This window comes from Sturnus vulgaris, chromosome 4 (genome assembly GCF_052056855.1).
Source record: "Sturnus vulgaris isolate bStuVul1 chromosome 4, bStuVul1.hap1, whole genome shotgun sequence".
Lineage (NCBI taxonomy): Eukaryota > Metazoa > Chordata > Aves > Passeriformes > Sturnidae > Sturnus > Sturnus vulgaris.
Window position 1 is genome coordinate 3,227,244 of NC_142246.1, and position 6,478 is coordinate 3,233,721.

The 6,478-nt window shown below is 38.7% G+C and overlaps 1 long non-coding RNA gene across 1 annotated transcript; it reads left to right on the forward strand.

The window, feature by feature from the left end:
• Nucleotides 1-761: 761 nt before the first annotated feature.
• On the forward strand, nucleotides 762-4,953 carry LOC148223844 (uncharacterized). The gene is made up of 2 exons (XR_015803531.1): nucleotides 762-974; nucleotides 3,874-4,953. It is a non-coding gene; the product is annotated as an uncharacterized LOC148223844 (long non-coding RNA).
• The last annotated feature ends 1,525 nt before the right edge of the window (nucleotides 4,954-6,478 follow it).

The window sequence follows — 6,478 nt, forward strand, 5'->3', positions numbered from 1 at the left end:
GACCTCTTGGCATTAACTGTTGACAATTCCCACTTTATGTTGAAGCCTGATGGAAACTTCCCTTGTTTTTCACTTGCTGCTAATGAATCTTAGAGCTGCCAAGAACAGATTTTTGTGGTTCTGGTTGCTTTTCCCTTAGATTTTGTATCAGCTTTTCTGATTCGGTTGCCCAGTTGGAGAAACGAAACTCTTTGTATTAGCAACATATAAAAATTAATTTTTAGCTTCAATACATTCAACTAAGGGTTGTTATGTTAAAGTCATTTTGGAAAAGAAACATTTAGTAGAATTGAAAAATATCCCAGGTTGGAAGGGGCTCACAAAGGTAATTGAGTGCTGTCCCTGCACAGAAATCCCAGCAATCCCACCCTGAGCATCCCTGGGAGCATTGTCCAAACCCTTCTTGGAGCTCTGGAAGATTTGGGCCATTCCCTGGGGAGCCTGGGCAGTGCCCAGCACCCTCTGGATGAGGAACCTTTCCCTGCTATCCAAAATAAACCTTCCCTGATCCAGCTCCAGCCCCTCCTGGCACTGTCACAGGGAGAAGAATTACAAAAGAGAATTTGCTGCTTTATGAACCAATGCTCTAGAATTTGCCCTGGAGGCCTCTGGCTTTTGAACTTCCTCCATTTAAGGACAGAGCATGTTTTTGTTGGTTATTTTGAGTGGCTCAAATTCTGATCATGTTTGTAACGTTCTGTGCCTAAAGCATTCCATAAACAGCTTTCTAGCTGAATAAATATGAAAGGCATCAACATGCAAATTCATCTTTCCCTCTTCTAATCCCAAATTGCAATATGGTGCTTTCAAGTTCTACATTGAGATTTCTTCCCCTCCTGCTCTTCTCCTTCACAATATTTTCTTTAATTAGACAATTTTTTTAAAAAACAGAAAAGAAATTAAAAATAAATGACGTGTGAAAATGTTGTTTTGTCGCATTAATTTCACAGATGGTGGAGGCTCCTTCAAAGAATGTGAGTATCAACGTTAATCCTTTTCTCTTCCTTCTGCTAAATAAGACCTATCCTGATGAAAAGCCAGTCATATTGGGATAAATATTTACTGAGCACATACAGACAGGCTTGTACATTGGGATAAAGTGGTTATTTTTTCCTTCTTCTTCATCTTTAATATTAATTATTGGTTATTGCATGGGTCATGGCATTCACTGGGTTTTATTCCTAACTGCATGTTTTTCTACCCAAGTCATAAAATCATAGAATCACAGAAAGTTTGGGCTGAAAGGAACCTTAAATATCATGTTGTTCCAACCCTTAGGTCATCCAGCATCATTAGGCTTCACTTTATTCTTTGGGGAAACAGGAATGAAACTTTACTCTTGGGGAAATGTTGCAAAGGTTTGGTAATTCTAAGGGGTATTGTGCTATAAGTTTGGGTAATTCCGTTTTCAAAGAAACTCTAGGATAATTTATTAAGCATCAGTTAGAGCCTAGGATAAGTTTCCAGTCTCATTCACAGTCCCAACAAAGAAAACTTCCTTCATTTTCTTCCCTAAATTTTTATACTCAGAAGAACAGATATTTCCTTTATCCTGCTTTTTGTTTTGTTGTTTTTTTTGGTTTTGTTTTTTTTTTAATGCAAATCAGATGTCTGGCTTGGTCCTGCTTGCACTGTCTGCAATGCAAAACTCTCCCTTCCCTTTTCCACACACACACAGACCCACAAATCTGCTCAACAGAAATCCTTGGCAAACTCCACCACCCACATAGAACAAGTCATCTGAAATAAATTTCTATAGTGACTTACATAAAGGTTGCATAAATTGTGAAGGTCCAGAACCAGAAGGAAAATAAATAAAGGCAGGAAGAAAACTCAAAAAAAAGGAAAGAGGGAAAAAGAAACAAATCTGTGTAATTTAAAGGATTTTAGTTTCTTAGTGAACTTCTACTTGTTTCTAAGCACCCCAAAATTAGGCATTCCTTTACAAAATTATGTGTATTTTAAATACTTTTACATCATTCAAAAATGAGAGATATCTATTTGATTTTCAGAATGAAGGCTCTGATAGAACTGAATTCCTTTCCACATTGCTAGCAAACCTGAGGAATCCCCAGCTCACCTACACATTGTAGATCCAGCTGCCATAAAAAATCCCTTCCCAGCTGTACATGACATACACAAAGTGGAAAATCTGGAACAGGGATACAAGGCTTGTTTTAGCTCCTGTGTCACTCTCCTGTCTCCCGGTGAAATTCCCTCATCCATGTTGGATACAGTCATGCAGGATGTGGTGGGGATGGAGAGTTGCAGTTGGAAATAGAACCATGGAGCAGGGCACACGGTGGGAAAGAATTTAGGGCATTATGGAATGGGTTTGGATCGACCCCAGCCCCTCTTGTGTTGGCTAAAATGTGAGAAAACTTACATCCTTAACTCCAAGCTAAGGGAAGGTTCATTCTCCACAGCACACCCTGCCAGGGGCAGGAATGATATTAATGATGTGGAAAAAGACCAGCCTGTCATTTCTGCTGAAAATAATAAGAAAACAATTCCCTGTAAAAGTTGCAAAAATGGTGCTGGGGCAACTGGAGGAAAAACAAGATGAAAGTCTGGTTTGTCAGGCTGGCATCCTCCGCTGCTGGGGCTGATAATTTACAACAGGACACCATTGTTACATGAGAAGAAATAAAGTCAACTCCAATCCCATTCCACTCTCTGAAGATTTCTGCTCTTAAGACATTGGGGTTAAGCTGCAAGTTGTTGTTTCAGAGGGCTGGTTCGAGTTGTAAGTAAAGTAAACAGCTGCATAACATGGAGCAAGGATTTATCAGCTTTGGGTACTCCAGTGCCTTGGAAAACCTATTGGATGCTCTTTTATTAATATGATTAATAAAATAGTGTGATGCTCACTGATGAGGAATGAGCTACAGTGGGTGGAAGGCCCTACAGAAATTACCCTCCACATCAATTTAGGGATCTCCCATCAGTTACTTTATCCAATTTTGTCTCGACTTTTAGGGAGAATGCTCCTGGGAACAGCAATATTGAGCCCTATACTGGGCTAAGGACCTTTGCAACAAGAACTTTTATTCAGACTTTGTTTCCCAAAAAAACTCATGATATCATGAATTTAGTAAAGAAATGAAGTAGAACTTAAAATAAAAAATTATTTTCACATAGGGTGGTGAAGTCCCAGCACAGAGTGCCCAGAGAAGCTGTGGCTGCCCCTGGATCCCTGGAAGTGTCCAAGGCCAGGCTGGATGGGGCTTGGAGCATCCTGGAATAGTGGAAGGTGTCCCTGCCCATGGTCAGGGTTGGAACTGGATGGGCTTTGAGGCCTTTTCCAACTCAAACCATTCTGTGATTCTTTGAGTGGGTTAACATTTGAGGTGTCTCTCAGATGATTTTTCCTATGACTCTTTCATAGAATACTTTCTTGCAATAGCAGAATTTATATGCAGGTAGGGAAAAAAAAAAAGAAAATCGTTTCTCCTGTGATTCAAGGCAGCAAAAAATGCACACAGATTAAAATAGTGAAAAATAAGGAGTAAACTACATGGCTTTTAGGAAAAAGTAAAAGGTAACATGGAGGCCAATTATTTCCAAATACTATCAGGCTTGTTACTGAGGACATTTCGAAGAAGAGTTTCTCAAACATGACAGGAACTCAGCAGAGGTCTTGATGGGGTCAAGCAATAGCAGTTTTTCAGCTGAAACATATTCAAGTATATACCTGAAAGGGTTTTGACAAAAAACTTTGAGAACTCAGGAAAGTTTCAAAAGTCCATATTTTATCCCTACTAAAGATGAAGTTGTTTTCTTCTTTGTCTCTTTCTGTCTCTTTCCTCCTCTCCTTCCCCTACTGAAATATCTTTGCACAAAGCTGATTTCTTTATGTTCCCCTTTGTTCAGGAGCCATCAAGACCTGATGCAAGGTCTGTTGAAATGAATGAAAAAACCTGGACTTCAGGATCTTCCTCTTCATCATTTGGATGAGCACAGGCAGCAGCAGCAGCCCTGAGAGCAGAGACAATTGCAGGAATTTGGCAGCACAGGGAGCTCATGCAGAACTCGGCGGAGAAGCGCCCAGACGTCGCGAGGCGGATTGTCACTGAGAAATCACAGATGAACCAGCTCAAAGCAGAATTCTGAAGTGTTTTTCTTCTCTTTAGAGCTGTATCTTACACTGAGCTGGAGAAAAGAGAGAGGGGGATTTCTGAGAGATCTGATCTGAAGGATTTGCTGAAAATCTGTATTGGCCTAATTCTGGAACTTGAAATAGGAGCCCGATGAATCTGTAAAATTTCAGTCCTAGGGGTGAAGTTAAATGTGATAAAATGTGTAAAACTACCAAACCTCATTACTTCCTCCATATGTTGTCCTTAGATGTCCCAGCTACCCACCTGAAATTGCTGAGAGCCTCCATCTTGAGGATTGTTTAGGTAACAAAGGGCTGAGAAGAGAAATATGAAGACTTCTTTAAAACTGAGAGAATATGTGAGGCAGGTTAAGATAATGTCCTGGTTCTTATATCAAATAGTGTTTCAGCTTTCTGATGTTGCTAAGACAGAAGAGGTTGGAACAGTGTACTAAAAATCAGAATAATTTTCTCATAAAACACAAGGATTAATGAAAACTGAGTAATATGATTTGTAGGAATGAGTCACTGACTTGTAAGAACTCAACAAGGAAAATATTACCAAGTACCAATAAAAATTTTTTAAAATATATTTCCTAACAAAATTATTAATATTTTGGTTAACAGAATTCCACAATTACCAAGATGACATAAAAATTGTAGGAAAGTTCTTCTTCTAGGAAAATTTAGGAAGTTCCCACATTAATCATTGAATCACAGAATGGTTTGAGTTGAAAGGGACCCTAAACATCATCTGGATTCCACCCCGTGCCATGGATGCCCCCCAAGAGATCAGTTAATAACTGGATTAATAAAAATAGTCCCATTTAAATAAATGTTTGTGCATTAAAGAACCTCTCCTGGCTGCATAGTTATCTTTTCCTTGCAGAACCCCTTTGGGAAGAGGCTGTCATGTCAGATGGATGGTAGCTGGCACTTGGGTATAAAAGGTGTTTCATGACATTTTATGAGCCATGTCTCAGATTTCCACGGGAATTTAATACCCAGATACTTTAAACTAAACTCCAATAAAAAGCAATGTGCATTTTGTGTTATGGCTGGCAATCAAACTTGAGGTCAAGCTCACCTGATGGACTTTGTAGCAGGGAAATGAAAAAGAAAAACCAGCACATAAAAGCCCAGCTGCAGCATGGACTTAATGTTTAACATGGTGCACCTGCCCAGTTTAACATAAAACATTACTTAGTTGGACTAAAATTTGAGAACCACTAGAGTCTAATCCACTAAAAAAAAAAAAAAACAACAAAACAAACAGGTTCTTGAGGCTGCATCTTTATAAAAAAACTGAGTTTAAAACTCCAGAATTTTGTCTAAGGAAAGACTAAAGTTTCTATACTTAGACCATAGATGATGATAAGTTGTCATTTTTTGGATCAGCAAAGTTCTTACCTCAACTTATCCCTCCTTCAGCTTACATCAAAGTCTTTAACTGCTGCAGGAGCAATTCTGGGAAACCTCCACAGTAATGCAAGCTTTCCATATGTACACACCATCTGAAAATGCTCCTTTTTCCTTCCCCATCAGGCCTCTTTAGAGACAAGTGGCATTTTAGCTGTCTTTTGTAGCAGCCTCTCTGTGTCAAAGTTTTCAGACGTGTCGCATTTTCTGTTTATTTGTCTAAAAAACCAAAATAAAAGTAGTTTTGTGGATCTCAGTGAAGAAGCAGTCAAGGTGTTGGTGATCCCTGGATTTAGTTCTCTCAGCAAGCTCAGGGAGGCAGTGAAGTGCTGTGATCTCAGCTCTGTGCTGAATGAGTGCTGGGCCCTCATACACAAACACAACCAAAAAACCCTCAATTTTTCCAATTTTCTCAAAGTCTTTTAGACTCTCCAAGCATGATTATTTCATACAATATGTCAAATATATTCGGACAGTAATAAATAAGGTCACAAATAAAGATGGATTTTTACTCTGTCTCTCATGGGAAAATCCACCAGGCTGTGTTCCTTTTAGTGGATAGGGAATTTCATGTTCAGAACTCCAATTTTTGAACTCTTCACCATATATTGGAAGAAATAAATCTGTAAACCCTTACATTGATTATAGATTGCAACTAGAGAGGCAAAGAAAGTAGAGTCCTGTTATAATAAGTATATCAGAACTTCACATGATGGATGGGACATAACCCTAATATTTATAATATATTATATATAATGTACTAGACTGAGGTGTGCTTTCTAGGACAATTGACTTTCTAAACCTGACTTAGGTCAAGTAATACACTTTTTTCACTATATTTATTGATTCAGAAGCTGTTAAGGAAAGAGGAATCTCTTCTTCCCTTCTTGGTAGTTCTGACCAAAGGTAGTTGAAATTAGGACCTCCAGAATCAAAAGTTCCCAATTTTCAGTTAATCAT